This window comes from Mobula hypostoma, chromosome 24 (assembly GCF_963921235.1).
Source record: "Mobula hypostoma chromosome 24, sMobHyp1.1, whole genome shotgun sequence".
NCBI lineage: Eukaryota > Metazoa > Chordata > Chondrichthyes > Myliobatiformes > Myliobatidae > Mobula > Mobula hypostoma.
In genome coordinates, this window is record NC_086120.1 from 28,945,082 (window position 1) to 28,965,906 (window position 20,825).

Genomic DNA, 20,825 nt, shown 5'->3' on the forward strand with positions numbered 1-20,825 from the left:
GTTGGAAACTGTGGGGTAATGCACTTTTGTAGAAAGAATCAAAGGTGTACATTATTTTCTAAATGGGGAGAAAACTCAGAAGTCAGAGGTGCAAAGATAGTTGAGAATCTTTCAAGTTCAACTTGCAGGTTAAGTCAGTAGAAAAGAAGGCAAATGAAAATGTATCATTAACTTCAAGAGGACTGGACTATACTGTAAAGGCAAGGATGTACTACTGAGGCTTTATAAGGCATTAGTCAGATTGCATTTGGAATAGTGTGAGTAATTTTGGGCCCCATATCCACGGCATGATGCACTGGCCCTGGCCAGGGTCCATAGAAGGTTCACAAGAATGATCCCATGAAAGAAAGCCTTAACGTATGAGGAGCTTTTGATGTCTCTTGACCTGTATGTAATGGAGTTCAGAATAAGGGAGCATCTCATTGAAATATATCAGATACTGAAAGGCCTAGATAGAGCAGACATGGAAGGGCTTTTCCATTAATGAGCATCTACAATGGAGGGCAAAGCTCAGAATAAATGGATATCTCTTTGAAACTGAGTTGAGCTGGAATTTCTTCAAACAGAGGGTGCTGAATCTATGTAATTCATTGCCACAGAGGCCTGTGAAGGTCAAGTCAGTTGGTGTACTTAAGGAAGAGATTGATAGGTTCTTGATTGGTAAGGGGGTTATGGGCTACAGGGAGAAGGCGGGAAAGAGGTTAAACAATAAATCAACCGCGATTGAATAGCTGAGCAGACTCAGTATGCTGAATGGCTGATCCTGATCTTTTAGCTTCTTTTATCAAACTGCAGATTCAGAGGCCTTATCACATTGAAATAGTTCCAGGTTGAACAGTAGAAGAACAGTAACATTCAAGGTAAAGTACTGAAAGCCGAGAAGTAGGAGTAACCTAAGCAGCTTAATTTTTCACCACAGTGGGCTCATTCTGTCTGCAAATTTGTATGATTCTATGGTCTCTTTGGAGAATAAAATTGGCCAGAATACATCTCAATGAAAACATGTCCCCTTTACCAAATTCTGAGCAAAACTACATAATGGCTTTAACCTTCTGACTCAGAGGGGATTGCTTCCAAATAAGACAGGTTTGAATTTTTGTAGGATTTAATCAGTCTCCTATTCCAACTCCATTCTGCCACTGCAGTTAGCAAGCCTGTAATTTTATCTGAAGTTTTATTGTTTTCTAACAATATGAAGTCCATTATTAAGACAGATATCTGCCAAGTTCTCATGTTTTCTAGACTTTTTTCCAAATACTTAGTATTTAGAATTACACATGTAGGATTCTAGAAATGGAATAAATTTGATCCTTCCTAAAACTGTGAGGTTAAATTTTTCTTGCAGATTTTTAAAGGTTCTTAATGGAAAATAACATAGCCAGGGTGATAAATCTTCTAATGCTCAAGCTTTTAGCTACCAAACTAAAAAAAAACAGAAACATGACGTTACACAGATTGGTTTAGTTATTAACATCAGATAGCACACCACACAGCTTGATTTAAAAATGATAAAGGGTGCAAAAGGTACTCAGACTGGTTTTGTAACATCTCAACTTACTCAAGCCTTAGAGAATTTAATAATGTTGGAAACCTGACATCTTTAATGGCTAATCTTGTAGGGTTTCAATCTTATTTGGTTTCCTTTCATATATTTTTTTCAAACAGCAAGTCAGTGTTTATTAGGATTTTAATTGGCAGAGTAACCGAAACCAAGGTCAGGTTGCGTTGAAGTGTTTGTGAAATACCCCACCAGCTACTGTACCAAGGAAGGGTACTCGCAGTGTACTTCTGTTGCACAGAACTGCTCATAAAATAGTTTGGATAAAGAGTCAAAACAGGTCATAAATAATACTGTGAGTGCAACAAGATGTTTCTCATTTTCAGAAATGCACAATAACTGAAGTAATGTACATCTCAGAAAAAGCAGGTAAGGAGGACAATAAATTATTCACCAGTCTGTAAATTATGGTACTGAATTTTAATCTGTAATCCTAAAATACCAAATGAAAAAGCCACTTTCATTAAATAATGTTCTTATCAATATGGATCATAAAGGAAATTTTACTGAAATATAATCTGGAGATAACAAAGATACACAAGGGTATTTGGCAACAGAACAGTGAACACAACATTAAAGTAAATGAAAAGAGTATTCATTTAAAGCTCAACTCAGGTCTCAGCAGTACAGTTTTATCCCAAGATTGTGGGCAAAAAAGTAAATGGTGCCAGAATATAAAAATGAAACTGGGTTTCAGCTTCAACAGTAGAATTAGTTTTCCTGCAGAATAAAAATATGAGCGTTTTCATCATGTAAAAACCTACATATTAATTGATTTCATACAATCATAGAGTTATAGAACACTATACTACAGAAACAGGGCCTTCGGCCCATCTAGCTTGTACTGAACCATTAATCTACCTAGTCTCATTAACCGGCACCTAGACCGTAACCCTCCATACCTCTCCTATCCATGTACCTATTCAAATTTCTCCTATCCAATCCTGCATCCAGCTCATTCCACACCTTCAACACCCTCTGAGTGAAGAAGTTCCCCCTCATGTTCCCCTTAAACATTTCATCTTTCACCCTTAACCTATGACCTTTAGTTGTAGTCTCACCCAACCTCAATGGAAAAAGCTTGCATTCACCTTATCTGTGCCCCTCATAATTTTGTATAACACTATCAAATCTCCCCTCAATCTTCCTATATCTCAGGTCCTCAAGTCCAGGCAACATCCTTGTAAATTTTCTCTGCACACTTTCAATCTTATTTTCATCTTTCCTGTAGGTAGATGACCAAAACTGCACATATAACTCCAAATTAGGCCTCACCAATGTCTTATAAAATTTCAACATTACAACCCAACTCCTGTACTCAATACATTGATCTATGAAGGCCAATAGGCCAAAAGTCTTCTTTATGACCCTATCTACATGTATCACCACTTTCAAGGAATTATGGATCTGTATTCCCAGATCCCTTTGTTCTACCACATTCCTCAGTGCCCTACCTCTCCCCATTTAAGACCTACCCTGGTTGGCCCTCCCAAAGTGCAACACCTCATGCATGTCTGCTTTAAAGTCTATCTGCCACTTTTCAGCCCATTTTTCCAGCTGGTCCAGATCTCACTGCAAGCTTTGATAGTCTTCCTCGCTGTCCACTACAACCCCAATCTTGGTGTCATCTGCAAATTTGCTGATCCAGTTTACCACATTATCATGCAGATCAATGAAAAAGATGACAAACAACAATGGGCCCAGCACTGACCACTGTGACACACCACAATTCACAGGTCTCCAGTCAGAGAGGTAACCAACTACAATCACTCTCTGGTATCTTCTGTGAACCCAATGTCTAATCCAATTTACTAACTTCTTGACCAACCTCCCATGCAGGACCATGTCAACATCCACTGCTTTGCATTCATCAACTTTCCTGGTAAAGTCTTCAAAAATCTCTATAAGATTGATTAGACACAACTTACCACACACAAAGCCATGTTGACTATCCCTAATCAATCCCTACCCTATCCAATTACTTATATACTGTCTCTGCTCCCTGGGAATATCTTCCAAAAACTTTTTCACTACTGATATCAGGCACACTAGCCTATAATTTCCTGACTTATTTTAAAGCCTTTCTTAAACAATGGAACAACATTATCTATCCTGCAATTCTCCTTAACCTGTAGCTAAGGATGTTTTAAGTATTTCTGATAGGGCCCCTGCAGTTGCTGCAGTAGCCTCCCAGGAACTGAGTAAACACTTTATCAGGCAATGGGGTTTTATCCACTCTAATTTCTCCTAAGACAGCAAACACCTCCTCCTCTGTGATCTGTATAGGGTCTATGAAACTCAGTGCTGCATTACCTCACACCTATAGACTCGGTGTCCATCTTCCGAGTAAATGCAAATGCAAAAAATCCATTTAAGGTCTTTCCCATCTCTTTCGGCTCCATGTATAGATTACCACTCTGATCTTCCAAAGAATGAATTTTGTCCCTTGCTATTCTTTCATTCTTAATATATCTGTATAAGCCCTTAGGATTCATCTTCACCTTGTTTGCTCAAACAAACTCATGTCTTCTTTTAGTGCTTCTGCTTTATTTCTTAAGTGTTCTCTTGCATTTCTTATATTCAAATGCCTTATTGGTTCCTGCCTGCTTATACCTGCTATGTGCCACCTTTTTCTTAAACAGGCCTCAACATCTCTCAGAAACCAAGGTTCCTGTTTTCCTTGCGTTTTATTCTGACAGGAACATACAAGTTCTGCACTCTCAATATTTCACTGAATAAGGACTCTCATTTACCAAGTACACCTTTGTCAGAAAACCATAAGACAAGATATAGGTGCAGAATTAGGTCATTTGGCCCATCGAGTCAGCTCCACCATTTCATCATAGCTGATTCATTTGCCTCTCAGCCCCAATCTCCTACTTGCCCCCTATATCCCTTCATGCCCTGACTAATCAAGAATTTACCAACCTTTGCCTTAAAAATACCCAATTACTTGGTCACCACAGCCACCTGAGCCAACAAATTCTACAGATTCACCACTCTATGGCTAAAGAAATTCTTCTTCATCTCAGTTCTAAATGGATGTCCCTCTATTTTGAGGCTGTGACCTCTGGTCTTAGACTCACCCACCATAGGAAACATCCTTTCAACATCCACTTTATTGAGGTCAACATCGATAGGTTTCAATAAGATCCCCCTCCCCATTCTTCTGAATTCCAGTGAGTACAGGCTCAGAGCCATCAGCCAACACTCCCAATCCACACTTGCCAGATCCTTTCTGATACCATCAAAATTGGCCTTTCTCCAATTTAGAATCTCAACCTGAGGACCATATCTATTTTTTTCCCATAACTACATTGAAACTAATGGCATTATGGTTATTAGATGCAAAGTGTTTTCCTGCACAAACTTCTGCCTGCCCTGTCTCATTCCCTAAAAGGAGATCTCATATCGCACTCTCCCTCATTGGGACTTCTACGTTACAATTAAGGAAACTTTCCTGAACACACTTGACAAACTTTTCCCATCCAGCCCTTTATCAGTATGGGAGTCCCAGTCAATATGCGGAAAGCTAAAATCACCTGCTATCACAGCCTTAGGTTTCTTACAACAGTCTGCAATCTCTCTACAAATTTGCTGCTCTAGATCCTACGGATGGTTAGGCAGGCTATAATATAATTCCATTAATATGGTCATACCTTTCTTATTCTTCAACTCTACCTTCACTAGATGAACTCTCCAGTCTGTCCTGACTGAGCACTGCCATGACATTTCCCTTGACTAGTAATGCCACTCCTCCCCTTTTAATCCCTCCCACTCTATCACGACTAAAACAGTGGAACCCTGGAACACTGAGCTGCCAGTCCTGCCCTTCCTGCAACCAAGTCTCACTTATAACTACAATATCATAACTCCACATGTTGATCCATATTCTAAGCTCATCAGCCTTTCCAACAATACTCCTTGCATTGAAATACATGCAGCTCAGAACATTTGTGCCACCATGCTCAACCTTATGATTCCTGACCTTGTATGTAGACTTAATGACATCTTTCTTCTCAACCACTCCATATCTATTCTGACGCTCTGGTTCCCAACCCTCTGTAACTCTACTTTAAAGCCCCCTGTGCATCACTAGCAAACTTTCCTCCAAGAATATCAGTCTCCTTCCAATTCAGGTACAAACTGTCCCTTCTGTATATAACCCACCTTCCCTGGAAGAAAGCCTAATGATCCAAAAAACTGAAACCCTCCCTCCTGCACCAACTCCTTAGCCATGTGTTAAAAAATATGATCTTCCTGCTTCTAGCCTCACTGCCATCTGGCACAGGTAGCAATCCTGAAGTCACAACAGTGGAAGTCCTGTCCTTTAACTTAGCACCTAACTCCCTGAACTCACTTTGCAGGACCCCATTACCCATCCTATCCATGTCATTGGTATTGACATAGCCCACAACCTCTGGCTGCTCATCCTCCCACTTAAGAACCCTGTTGTCTGGATCCAAGATGTCCCTGGCCCTGGCACCCGGGAGGCAATAAACCATTTGGGAGTCTCATTCTCATCACAGAACCTGCTTTCTGTTTCCCTAACCAACAAATCCCATATCACTACAGCTCACCTCTTCTTCTCCACCCACTCCCACCTCCCCCCCCCCCAACACACCGCCTTCTGAGCCACAGACCAAACTCAGTGCCAGAGACCTGTTCGCTGTGGCTTCTCCCTGGTAGGTCGTCCACTCCAACAGTACTCAAAGCAGTATACTTATTATTAAGGGGAATGGCCACGGGGATTCCCTTTCCCTCTCTTGACAGACACACAGGTACCTACCTCCTGTAGCCTAAGGGTGACTACCTCCCTGTAGCTCCTATCTGTCACCTTCTCATTCTCCTGTGTGAGCTGAAGGTCATTGAGTTGCAGTTCCAGTTCCGTAACAGTCTCTAAGGGAGCTGCAGCTGGGTGCACTTCATGCAGGTGTAGTTATCAGGGAGACTAGAGGTCTCCCAAAACTCCCAATCTCACACAAGAAGCATACCACTAACTCTAGATCCATTCTCAGTGCACTAGTTGTTACTAAAAGAGGGAAAAATAGTAGAAACTAAATTAGATCCTTTGTCTGTGCTTGCCAAAGCCTGTTCTTGCCCAAATGTGTTGAGGCAAAGCCGAACCACTCTAACACTACCTCGCTCACACAATGGCCATTCCACCAATGGCCACTCTGCTTACACCTCCTTTCTTTTTACCGGCTCAAATAACGATTCACTCTTGACAAGACTTGCTGTTTTCAAGTGGCTCCCATCTGTCAAGATGTCACTTTCTCACGTTATATCAAACAGTGACTCACTCCCGACGAGACTTACAGCTTTCAAATGGTTGTTAATCTAAATTTCAGATAATTTTTTTCACTACACCAAGAAGTCTATTTGCTGTAACTTTCTCTGCATCAAATGAAACTTCTACAGACCCTGCAGCTCCACATTCAATCACTGTGGCTAGGTATAGTATTCCAACTTACTGACACAAATACACAATGAAGGACTCCTCTTTTTCAGACATCCCCATTCTACCACTGAATTTGCCAGAGTAAAGTCAGTTAATACGCTCCAAAATGTGACATACAACACCCAGAGCCTTAAAGGAGATTATTGTGGACTTCAGGCATGCTAGGAGCCACATTCATGTCCCCATGTACATCAACGGAGCTGTAGTGGAGCATGTATCAAGCTTCAAATTCCTTGTGTTCACATTTCTGTTGATCTCACCTGGTCCCTGAACTCCTCCATCCTGATCAAAAAGGCACAACAGCACCTTTATTTCCTGCGGAGCTTCAAGGAAGCCCACCTCTGTCCCAGGATACTGACGGACTTTTACCGCTGTACCATTGAGAGCATACTCACCAACTGCATCTCAGTGTGGTGTGGCAATTGTCCCGTATCAGACTGCAAAGCACCCCAGCAGGTGGTGAAAACTGCCCAGCGGATTATCAGCACCCAATTGCCCACCATTGAGAACATCTACCATAAACGCTGCCTGGGCAGGGCGAAAAGCATTATCAAGGATGCATCTCACCCTAACCATGGACTTTTTACTCTCCTCCCATCTGGTAGGCGCTACAGGAGCCTCCGCTCCTGCACCAGCAGGCACAGGAAGAGCTTCTTCCCTGAGGCTGTGACCCTGCTGAACCTCTCATCACAGCGCTAAGCAGTATTGCATCCGTATTGGACTGTCTCAGTACTTTTATATTTGTGTGCTGTAGCACTTACTTTTTATTCGCAGTTATTTTGTAAATACTATTCTTTTGCACTTCTGGTCAGATGCTAATTGCATTTCACTGGCTTTGTATCTGTACTCGACACAATGACAATAAAGTTGAATCTAATCTAATCTAATATAAATGAAGATTTAAATTGAGGAATTGTTTCAGGGTTGAAATGAACAATTTACAAATATCAGTACCTCTTCAAGATTCAAGATTGTTTAATGTAATTTCCAGCTCAGAAGTATAAAGGAGAACAAAATAATTATTACTCCAGATCCAATACAGCACAAATCAAAACACAATAAGATAAAGAACATAATAATAATAAAAAACAATAAAGATAAATATATAAGATAGCTTATAAACTGTACATAGATTGGGTAGGTACGGGAGTGTCTGTACATTGACAGGAAATTGACAGGAGACGCAATCGGCGATCGCCTCTGATCTGGGCTGACATTTACGTGCCGGGCGGCACCTAATCAATTAGCTTGTTTATTTCGGCTTTATTCTTAAAGATGTGCTGGGGGTGTTCCGGCCACCGCTGTATTCTTCGCAGCCCGGAGGTTGGGGACAACTGAATTACTGTATAAGTCACTTAGAAGTCAATAGCATCATAACATTTTAAGTTAAACACACAGCGCATATTTTCCTCGTACGAACATATAAAATCATTGCAACACACCAATATCGCTGAATCAGTGGGAGCCCTGGGCTTGTTTTCCTGCAACAAGACGGTGCCATCGAGGGGTGATGGGAGACAGTGATACTCGAAGGGGGTTCCCTATGTCCAGACTATTCTGCAATCTAGTTTTTGTTACATTCATTGCAGAAAACCCCGCTTCACAGAAATACGTTGGAAATGGAAGCAACGTTTTCAGTGCTTTCGTGGCTATCTCAGGATATTCAGCCTTGACTTTGATCCGGAATACCGGCAGAGATGTTATGTCAAACATACTTTTTAGCCCACCATCATTTGCAAGCTCGAGGAGTTGATTTTTTTCCCGCGCTGACATGGTTGATTCACCGGGGACATTCACAAATGGGTCACGGACCCATTCCTTTGCACGTCTTGGGTCACTGATGACCTCGCGAGCTTTAAAATTCAACAGTGCGTGACAGGGATTGAGGAAAAGTGCAGCTGACTCATATCGTTTCCTCGCGGCCCGGTGGTTGGGGACCACCCTTAGCACGAAGAGATACCAATCAGGATGCTCGCTCTCCCTCTCCCTCTCAAAAAAATCTATTTCCGGGATATTGTATATAAATTCCGGGCGTCAGGGAGCCACTATCGAAATGCGGGAGACTCCCGGAACTTCCGAGAGAGGTGGGATGTCTGGACATGAGCATTGATGTGCATTGTCCAGCCCTCTTCAGCCTGCACAGAAAGTAGAGGCATTAGTGTTGTGGGACCATCGGAGGATGCGTAAAATGTGGACTCTGGAGTTTGAAACTGCTTGTAGTTTCCACTGCTGTGCCACGATGTAAAGAGGGGTGTGAGTGGTGCAAGTTCTCCTGAAACTGATGACCATCTCCTTTTGTCTTGTTGACATTGAGGAAAAGGTTACTTGCTTGGCAGCAGACCTCGAGCTCTTCCACTTGTTCTTTTGACCATCTTTGGCCATGCAGTCATGTGTGAGCAGAGTGTACAGCAGTGAACTCAGCACACAGCCCTGGCGTGGGGTGGGAAGGGAACCATGTTGAGGATGATGGAGAGAGAGGAGCAATTGTGCATCTGACTACCTGAGGTCTGTTGGTTAGGAAGTCCAACACAGAGTTGCGCAGTGTAGTATTTACATTGTGGAGTAGGAGTTGGCTTACCAGGGTCTGTAGGACAATGGTGTTGAACGCCGAACTGAAATCCAGAAAACAGCATTCTGACACTTCTTCTGCAAATCTAAGTTTAACAACCAAGGCTATGTGTTAGAGAAGTTCCACTCCTACAATAGAAATGCTCTTTTCAAATTGGAGTTCAAGAGTTTTAAATGCTCACAATTTAAAGTTATTTTACTCCTTAGCCTGATCATGTACAGATCACGTACACACAAAAAGGAAGGAAAATCCACAAGAAATATAGGACAAAAGTCAAAGATGTGATGTAATCAGTCGGAGCAATGGTCAGAATTTGTTCCTATGAAGAGAGAGTCAGAGTCAGAACCAGCATGTGTCATGGAATTTGTTAACTTAGCAGCAGTTCAATGTGGGACATAATATAGAAGAAAAAATAAACAAATAAATAAATTACAGTCTCAAGTAAAATCAAGAGGTTGGGAAAGCGGGGGAGCTGAATGGTAGAGTCAGGTTAGGTATAAATTTACCAGGTCAGCGAAATTGGCATTCTTCTGCAGTAAAGTTTTAAAAAAAACTCAGTTCTCCCGTTGTGTATTTACTACAGAACAGTTCGGAAAGCCTCAGATTCACAACTCTTTAAGTTAATTGTGCTCAATTCTTCTCTGGTGAAGATCAATGAGGGAAATTCTACTCCAGTTTACTATCTGGGCCACTGCTGCGAATTCCACCATTACATCTAAACAGACAACATGATTCATTCATTAGCCTAACCTGCAGAATTTTAGTCTGTGTGAAGTCGGTTGCAAGGACTGCTGAGAGGATAATTGGGGTCCCTCTTCCACCCATCTGAGATATTTATGAGGAGCACTGTGTATGTAGATCCCTTAGCTTTGTCAAGGATCCCTCCCATCCGTCCCACAATCTCTTTGACCCCCTACCATCAGGCAGGAGCTACAACAGCATTAGGACAGTGACAGTTGAGATGAGAAATAGCTTCCTCCCCCAGGCCATGAGACTACTGAACTTCCTACGACCATCCAGGTCTCATCACTAATGAATAGCCAGAGCATTATAAGGTTTACTTTTTAAACTTGTGTTGTAAGTACCCCTTATGCTAAATGTCAATCTTATGGAATACATCTTATTATTTATTAATTTATTTGAGGTAATATTACTTTATTTGTTGTGCATCAGTTATATGCATTGTGTTGTGCACCTTGGTTTAGAGGAACGCCGATTCGTTTGGGGTATATACAGTATATATATGGTGAATGACAATCAGATTTCATTAAGATTGGGTCCAAACACAGACAATAGAACCAAATTCTGAAGGCAAGGCGAGTTGTGGCCAAACAAATAGTATTTAATTTCACAGTATAATATTAAATCAATGAGAAGTGTGGAAAGGAGGGAAAACATCTTAAATGGCTTGCTTTATAACCGCTACAAGGAACATGAGTTTACTTGTTGGAGGCCGATCACCTCAACCCCAGAACATCGTGGGTCTTTGAGATGGATCTCCTAACCCAACTATATTTAACTGCATTTCATTGATCGGAATTTTTATGTTCAAAGGACTGCATAACATCCAGCCTCACACAGAACTCTTCGATAATGAAGTAGTCCACACTTGCCCGGATGGATAAGTGCTTGTAATGCTTGTATCACAATGGCCATTATGAAAAACTGAATCCAACAATCTTCACATGATATTCAAAAGAATTAGCCAAATCCATCATTATTAATACCTTATATGCCAGGTGATACCAAACCAGATTAGGAATAGTATGGCTGTGCAATAAATAGCACTGCTGCCTTACAGCTCCTGTCGCCCAGGTTTAATCCTGATGGGAGTTTATGCATTGTCCATTACTGTACAATTTCTTCCTAGGCCAAGAAGATTAATTATCTACTATAAATTGCTTATAATGTGGAAGGGTGGCAGGAGAATCAGGTGTGTAGGAGTTGATGAGCATGCAAGAGGGGAAAATGGGATTAATGCTTGATAGTCAACATGAAACTAATCAAAGCTTCAAGACCTTGGTCGCAATACTTTCTTGTGCAATTGGATTCTTGTTGTTCTCACTTGCAGACCCTAGTTAGTTCGGATTGGCAACAACATCTTTTCCAGAAACTCCATCATCACAAGTGCACCACAAGGCTGTGTGCTTCGCCTTCTGCTCTCCTCGCTTTACACTTATGACTGTGGGGCCGAGCACAGCTCCAAAGCCATATTTAAATTTGCCGATGATATCACTGTCAATGGCCAAATCAAGGGTGATGACGAATCAGAATATAGGAGGTGGATTGAAAATCTGTTTGAGTGGTACCACAACAAAAACTTCTCACTCAATGTCAGCAAGACCAAAGAGCTGATTGCTGACCTCAGGAGGAGGAAACTGGAGGTCCATGAGCCAGTCATCCTCAGGGGATCAGAGGTGGAGAGAGTTAGCAACTTTAAATTCCTCAGTGTTATCATTTCAGAGGATCTGTCCCAGGCCCAACACATAAGTGCAATTACAAAGAAAGCATAGCAGTGCCTCTACTTCTTTAAAAGCTTGCAAAGATTCAACATGATATCTAAAACTTAGACAAACTTCTATGAGAAGTTTGGAGAGTATATTGACACAGCCTGGTATGGAGACACCAATGCCCTTGTATGGAAAAGCCTACTAAAAGTAGTGGATACAGCCAGTCCATCATGGTTAAAGCCCATCCCACCAATGAGCACATCTATACAGAGTACTGTCACTGGAAAGCAGCATCCATCATGAATGACCCCCCAACATCCCAGCTATGCTCTCTTCTCACTGCTGCCAGCAGGAAGGAGGTACAGGAGCCTTAGGACCCATACCATCAGGTTCAGGAACAGTTATTACCCCTCAACCGTGAGGATCTTGAACCAGTAGGGATACCTTCACTGACCCCTTCACTGAACTGTTCCCACAAATTATGGACTCACTGTCAAGGTCTCGTCATCTCATATTCTCCATATTTATTGTTTATTTATTTATTATTATTGTCTCTTTTTTTGCTTTCTTTTTGTATTTCCACAGTTTGTTGTTTCTTGTACACTGGTTGTCCACCCTGTTGGTACAGTCTTTCATTAATTCTATTATGGTTATTGGATTTATTGAATATGAAAATGAATCTCAGGGTTGTATATGTTATCATATATGTACTTTGATAATAAATCTACTTTCAACTTTGGATTCAGTGGGCCATGAGGCTTGTTTCCATACTGTCAGATGTGCTAACAGAAGCACTACTTTTGCAGAAGTAGTCTGGGGTAAAAGGCAACAACTGAGCTTCTACACAAATAAGAACATAAGAAATAGCAAAAACAACAGAAAATCTGCAGATGCTGGATCCAAGCAGCAGAAGTAAGCACACTGCTGTTTATGGACCTTCTGTTAAAAAAACAGCCCTCCACTATGACCAAGTCAATTTTATATCCAATTGTCTAGTTTACACTGGATCCCTTGTGATCTCCCCTTCAGGGCCAGCCTACCATGCCAGATATTATCAAAATCCTTGCTAAAGTCCAAGTAGATAGCATCTACCACACTGCCCTTATCTCCTCTTCAAAATACCTAAGCAAATTTGAGAGACACGATTTCCCACACACAAAGGCATTCTGACTATCCCTAATCAGCTCTTTGTCTTTCCAAGTGCAGACAGATCACATCTTTCAGATATCCTCTAGTAACTTTTCCGCTATTGAAGTTAGGCTTGCCAGCCTGTAGGATACTGGCTTGTCCCTGCAGTCCTTTTTAAATAAAAGCATAACATTAACCACCTTCCAATTTTCTAGTATCTCGCATACACTGTAGCTAGGGAAGGTACAAAAATCTCTGCCAGAGCCTCAACAATTTCTTTCTTTACTTCCTATAATGTCTTAGGATGCATTTGATCAGGACTTGTGGGTTTATCCATTTTTATGCACCGTTTTGACAGAATTAATATACTGTATTCCCAGGCATCACTTCTGTAAAGTCCCTAATTTCTATCACTTTCTGTTTACAGCCCAACAAGCCTGTTCTGCACTGCCCAATTACACCCATGTGATCAATTAAACTACCAACCCATATGTCTTTGATCGATAGATAGATAGATATACTTTATTGATCCCGAGAGAAATTGGGTTTTGTTACAGCCGCACCAACTAAGAATAGAGCATAAATATAGCAATACAAAAACCACAAACAATCAAACAACGAGCTGCAAAGTTCAATGGCCACAGGCAGGAACAACCTCCCGTGATGCCCAGTGTTGTATCTCGGTGGAATATGGCTGGAGTCCAACAGCAAAAAGTTCAATATCTGGTCTACAAACACGTTCCTCGATTGTAATATGACCAGGATTGCACCATCCATTGTTAACCAGAACAGTAAGCCCCCAACTCCTTTACGCTTACCGCTCTCAGTGCACTTCCGGTCAGCCCAAACAGACTGGAAGCCATCCATGGAAAAGTTTGATTGGGTATGTGGAATGTGAAAGAAAACTAGAGCACCCGGAGGAAACTCACATGGTCATAGGGAGAATGTACAAACTCCTTACAGACAGTGGCAGAATTGAATCTGAGCTGCTGGTGCTATAATACTATTTTGCTAACTGCTGGGCTACAGTGCTATCTTAAACATGGAGTGAAATGTATTAGTTGCATCAATAACCATCACAGACCAAGGATGAGCAGGGGACAGCGTGCAAGTGTCACCATCCTTTTGGTGCCAATTCTGCATGCCCACAACTTACTAACCCTTTCCAGTACATCTTTGGAATATTGGAAGAAACCAGAGCATCTGGAGGAAACCCACGCAGTCATGGGGAGAACGTACAAACCCCTTACAGACAGCGGCAGGAATTGAAACCTGATCTTCTGATTACTTGTGGTGTAAAGCCTTATGCTGCTATGCTACTGTGTTGTTACCTTCTCTACAGTAAATACAAGTGTTCACTTAAAACTTCACACATCTCTTGTAGCTCAAAATATAGCCAACTATGCCGATCCTTGAGAGGAGCTATTCTCTCCCTAGTTATCCATTTGCTATTAGGATTCTCCGCTAACTGATATGTCAAAGATATCATGTGTCCAATTTGTCTAATTTCCTTCCTACATATTTTGGTACCAATGTGCTGGAGTCTATTATCATGGAAGAACTGGCTGTTGATTTAGGAAAGCTTAATGCAATAAGTCAATGTGGTTTTATGAAAGATAAATCATATTAGAAAAATTATCCTGTTCTGACGAATGGTCTCGGCCTGAAACATCGACTGTAACTCTTCCTATAGATGCTGCCTGGCCTGCTGCATTCACCAGCAATTTTTGTGTGTGTTGCTTGAATTTCCAGCATCTGCAGATTTCCTCATGTTTGCGTTAGAAAAATTAGCTTGAGTCTTCTCCAGGATCTATAAAGTAAATTCTACAAAAGCACATTCTATAGATCCAGTAGATCCAGTGTGTATTTGGATTTTCATAAAGCATTGAAGGGTGCCACAAGCAGGCTGGTGCCTTTTAGATTTACCAAAACTGGTTCAATGTCAAGTGAGTCATGTTCTGCCTTATGTGGTAGACTGGAGAAACAAAACTTACTGGAAAAGAAGTCACAAAGTATGCTGGCAGAGTTATTTAAATGTATGTTAGACTAGCCAAGTAGAAATTATTCCCATCAACAGAGTGGCCAAGGATTAAAGGACAAAGAGCGAAGGTGATTGGCAAAAGAACAAAAAGTGACACGAGGAAAAACATTTTTTGGAAAAGTCTAGGTTCACTACCACAGATTGTAGTGGTGACAGATTCAATCGTAATGTTCAAAAGGAAGCAGAATAAGTAACTGATAGGGAATAATCGATAGGACTATGGGAGAAAGGTCTAGCTTAATTCCTTTTGTATGGAAGCAGTATAGGGTCAGGAATCTCTGTCAATTGTGTGCCCCTAGAAACTTTCTAATCTATCTGACAGAACAAACAATTCAGTATTTTATTAGAACGGGAAAATCTTCGACAATGTAACACACCCTCTCTGTCGCGCACTGGAATCTCAGCCGGATTTTCTTTTGTTTTCAAACCTCCTGGAATGGTCCCGAACCCGTAAATTTCTGATTTGGTGGCGAGTGGTTGGTCAAATAAGTCACAACTAAATGGGTCCACATCAGCTATTGCACATCTCAGTCCAACTGTCAGACCAATCCAAACACTGGAAGCTGGCTGTCCACCCTCACAACAGAAGAAATACACTGGTAGTAGCTCGGCAGAAGTCCCTCCAGCCCAGCACTGAAGTCGCCGCTTGGCTGCCCATGCCCAACATTTTGAAGTAACAGCGTCGCTTAACAACTACTTACCAACGCGATCGGTAAAGTGGAGTAACATTTCAGTCAGAAACGCTGTGATCTCCCTCAAGTTACGGCTATCCGAGTCGATATCGTCGAATGAAGCCGTCTTCCGCCCAAAGCCTTCTCGCAGTGCCCTGCCCTGCCCTGCCCCTCGCCTAGTGGCACCAACGGCCGGGCACGCGATGCCAACCCAACGGCCAGAGCTCGGGGAGGACGAGCGCTGGCCACGCTGGGCAGTGACTCCGGCGTCCGCCCACAACATTAGGCATCGACATCCCATTTTGCAGCGTAACTTTCGTCTCAAACTTTTAGTTATATATATAAAAAAAAATTCCCAGCCCTCTTCACCTGAGACAGGTAAATCATATATCAACAGGAAGGTATTTGTTTATGTCTTTTGTAATTGATTTATCATTTACTCCAATTTTTTACAACTTACATTCGGTTTCCGAGTCAGAAGAAAACTCTTGCAACTTCCACCAAGCCTTCGTAATTGAGTTTTGAACAAGAGCAAAGTCCAGTGGAAAGGGTTCCCATGATTCAAACTGTTGGAGAAACCTGGCGGCAATTGGGGGTGGACTTGACACGCCATCAACTGGCGAGAGACTGAATTTTGTCCTGGATTGTGGGATTCGATTAAATTAGTTGGGTTGTAAATATCTTGGTTCTTGATCCTCCAAAATATTCCGCATAGAATTTAAACTGGAGGTGGCGGAGGGTGGGCTTAAGAAGGAGATTTTTGAAGAAGAAAAGCTGCCTTAAATTTAGTTGGGTTTGGTTGTGTGACTGTGGTAGGATGCCTTAATTGTGCGGGGGCAAATGAATTGCTGTACACATCTGACTGGGTAGTCAGTATTTCAAATTGAGTTGAGTGCGCTCGTCTGCTCCTAGTAGGTTTGGGTTTGATATGGGATTGGTAGTCTATGTCGAGCTGACCATTGAACATTTTGTAAAAACAGGTCAGGCAGTGTGCTTCACGTCTACCTTGATATACTGGCCAATTTTTTAAAAATGGGGTTTATCAAGAAGAAAATTTCTGTGGATAGTGTAATTCTAAAATTCAAAACAGAATGCTTGAGTCCTTTATCTAAGAAAAGATGTGTTGGCACTGGAGAGGGTTCCGGGGGTGGGGGGGTTGTTCTCGAGATCCCAGAAATGAAAGGGTTAACCTATGAGGAGTGTTTGATGGCTCTGGGTCTGTGCTCACTAGAGTTTAGAACAGGGGTCGGCAACCTTTTCGCCTCTGTGGGCTGGATCGCATATTAAAGAGCGGACGGTGGGCCAGATAAATGCCATAAAAAATTTGAAATATGGGAATTATCCATTTAAATACATCTAGGTATGTTTTGCCTCAAATTAATGAATAACACATGCTAGAAAATCATTTGTGTTTAACCAAGGATGCCAATTAGTAATCAAAGAACTCAGTTTAGTTTTTCTGTCCCACCATTGCTGGTGCCCCATCAGTTATGATGCCAATTAGCTTTGACACATTAAGTTTCATTTCTGACATCATTTTCAGCAAAGCTTCAAAAATGTCTGCCCCAGTAACTGTGTCCTTCATAGGAATTAGTTGAATAAACTCTTCAAAAATTTGAAAAGTTGAGGGCACTCCACACACAAACACTGCAAGTTGAGCAGTGTCTCTCAAGTCTGTACTCTCATCAAGTGCAATTTTAAAAAAAATGCAATTTGTTGCAGGCATCCCTTAAACAACTTTTAGCATCTGCTGACATTTCTTCAACTCACCGTGTGATCGTTCTTGCTGACAGGCTGATAGATGCAAATAAAGATTTCTTTTCAGGACAAACAATATCCACCACTGCCAGTAAACATTTTTTGACAAACTCTCCATTTGTAAGAGTTCTTTTCTGCAACACGTTTTGAGACTTCGTAGCTGGCACAGATATTTCCTTCATTTTCATCTTTAAATCTTTTTATTAATTATTGTTGAAAATCAACAACAAAGAAAATTACATCAAGATAATCAAGACAACATATCCATATGTAAAATAAGAGTTAAACTATCAACCACACTGAACAATATGTCAATAATAATTAAAAAAAACAAAATGTTAAAGCTATTTTTTTGGAAAAAGGAAAGAAGGAAAAAAGAACCCCTACTAACTAAAACAAAAAATAACCCTGATAACAAAAAAAAACGGGGAAAAAACCCATTTGGAGCACAAACCCGGAGCTATACGCCATACAAGCTTCCGTAAAAAAAGATATCATTCCGCCAACCAATCCATATACCCAAGCATCAGAAAAGGACCATCTTAATTAACTCAAATCAAATGATAATAATGGGCAAAAGACCCCCATCTTTTCTCAAAATCAAATCTAGGATCAAAAGTTCGACTTCTAATTGTTTCCAAACTAAGACATAACATCACCTGAGAGAACCATTGTATCAAAGTGGGAGCAGAGGCATCTTTCCATTTTAATAAAATAGCCCTTCTAGCCAATAACGTGACAAATGCAATTACGTGTTGGTCTGATATAGAAATACCATGAATATATTGAAGAATTATACCAAACAAAACTGTCAATTTATTTGGTTGTAAATTGATTTTTAAAGCTTTAGAAATTGTAGAAAATATAGATTTCCCCAAAACTGTTTCAATACAGAACACGACCAAAACATATGTGTCAATGTAGCTATCTCAGTTTTACATCTATCATACTGACTATTCACATTAGGAAATATTTTAGACAATCTCTCCTTTGTCAAATAATAACGATGTACAATTTTAAATTGAATTAGAGAATGACTAGCACAAATCGAAGAAGAGTTGATCAACTTCAAAATTCGCAACCAATCCTCTGTTATCAAGATCATGTTAAGCTCTCTTTCCCAATCTTGCTTAATCTTAAGTAAAGGATAGTTATCCTGTTGTAATAGTAAATCATAAATTTTCCCAATAAAACCTTTCACTAAAGGGTTCATTTCCTTCATTTTCACTGCTTTTTTGGCACTCAGCGTCTACCTTCCTGCGTTTTGTATTCATTGCCATTGGAATTTACTTCTTTGGAAACGCGAGTTATTCAACAAGTATTGAAGCACATGTAAATATCTGGACATTTAGCATGGATTTCTTGTTAAAACACAGTGACGCTACGTCTGTTTACAAATTTGAATGATCCCATCTGAAAACCTGTGCTTGCACAGAGAGTATCTAATACATATTAATAAGGCAGTCTGCCTTCCCGTCATTCGTATACAGTATACCAGTGTTTGGTTTGGAATAAAACGGAACCTGGGACCAGTGTAACAAGACGCAATGCATGTCCATCAGTGTGGTCGCGTGAAACACTCAGAATAAGGAAAAATTGCTCACGGGCCGGATAAGCATAGTATATCAATATTTGCTCGCGGGCCAGTCAAAATACCTCCGCGGCCATAGGTTGCCTACCCCTGGTTTAGAAGAATGGAGGGGGGGGAGAATAATTCAAACCTATCGAATATTGAAAGGCCTAGATAGAGTAGATGTGGAGAGGATGTTTCCTGTAGTGGGGAAGTCTGGGACCAGAGGGCACAGCCACGGAATAGAAGGACGTCCCTTTAAAACAGAAGTGAGGAGGAATTTATTTAGCTAGAGAGTGGTGAATCTGTGGAATTTATTGCCACAGACTGCTTTGCAGGCCAAGTCATTTGGTATGCTGTATTTAAATTGGAGATTGATAGGCTCTTGATTAGTAAGGGTGTCAAAGGTTATAAGAACACAAGAAGTAGGAGCAGGAGTAGGCCATCTGGCCGTCGCGCCTGCTCTGCCATTGAATAAGATCATGGCTGATCTGGCCATGGACTCATCTCCACCTTCTTGCCTTTTCCCCATAACCCTTAATTCCCCTACTATGCAAAAATCTATCCAACCTTTTCTAAATATATTTACAGAGGTAGAGAATTCCACAGATTCACCACTCTCTGGGAAAAGCAGTTCCTGCTCATCTCCTTCCTAAATCTACTCTCTTTAATCTTGAGGTTATGTCCCCATGCTCTCGTCTCACTTATGAGTGGAAACAACTTTCCTGCCTCTACCTTATCTATCCCTTTCATAATTTTATATGTTTCTATAAGATCTCCTCTCATTCTTCTGAATTAGACCATAAGACCATAAGACAAAGGAGCAGAAGTAGGCCATTCGGCCCATCGAGTCTGCTCCGCCATTTTATCAAGAGCTGATCCATTCTCCTACTTAGTCCCACTCCCCCGCCTTCTCACCATAACCTTTGATGCCCTGGCTACTCAGATACCTATCAATCTCTGCCTTAAATACACCCAATGATTTGGCCTCCACTGCTGCCCGTGGCAACAAATTCCATAGACTCACCACCCTCTGACTAAAAAAATTCCTTCGCATTTCTGTTCTGAATGGGCGCCCTTGAATCCTTAAGTCATGCCCTCTCATACCAGAGAGGGAAACAACTTTGCCACATCCATTCTGTCCATGCCTTTCAACATTCCAAATGTTTCATTCTTCTAAACTCCAAGGAATACAGTCCAAGAGCGGACAAATGTTCCTCATATGTTAACCCTCTCATTCCTGGAATCATTCCAGTGAATCTTCTCTGTAACCTCTCCAACGTCAGCACATCCTTTCTTAAATAAGGAGACCAAAACTGCCCATAGTACTCCGTGAGGTCTTACCAGTGCCTTATAGAGCCTCAACATCACATCCCTGCTCCTATACTCTATTCCTCTAGAAATGAATGCCAACATTGCATTCGCCTTCTTCACTACTGACTCAACCTGGAGGTTAACTTTAAGGGTATCCTGTACGAGGACTCCCAAGTCCCATTGCATCTCCGAACTTTGAATTCTTTCCCCATTTAAATAATAGTCTGGCCGTTAATTATTTCTGCCAAAGTGCATAACCATACACTTTCCAACATTGTACTTCATTGGCCACTTCTCTGCCCATT

At 41.2% G+C, this 20,825-nt stretch overlaps 1 protein-coding gene across 3 annotated transcripts in view; it reads right to left on the minus strand.

The window, feature by feature from the left end:
- The window catches only part of LOC134337583 (semaphorin-4E-like), a 76,556-nt gene extending 60,152 nt beyond the window's left edge, over positions 1 to 16,404 (minus strand). The window contains exons 1-2 of one of the 3 annotated variants that reach the window (XM_063032726.1): positions 16,339 to 16,391; positions 9,598 to 9,673 (exon numbers count right to left, since the gene is read on the minus strand). The gene's annotated coding sequence lies outside the window, so the exon portion shown is untranslated. The other 2 variants (XM_063032728.1, XM_063032729.1) reach the window with 2 other exon arrangements.
- Positions 16,405 to 20,825: the final 4,421 nt, after the last annotated feature.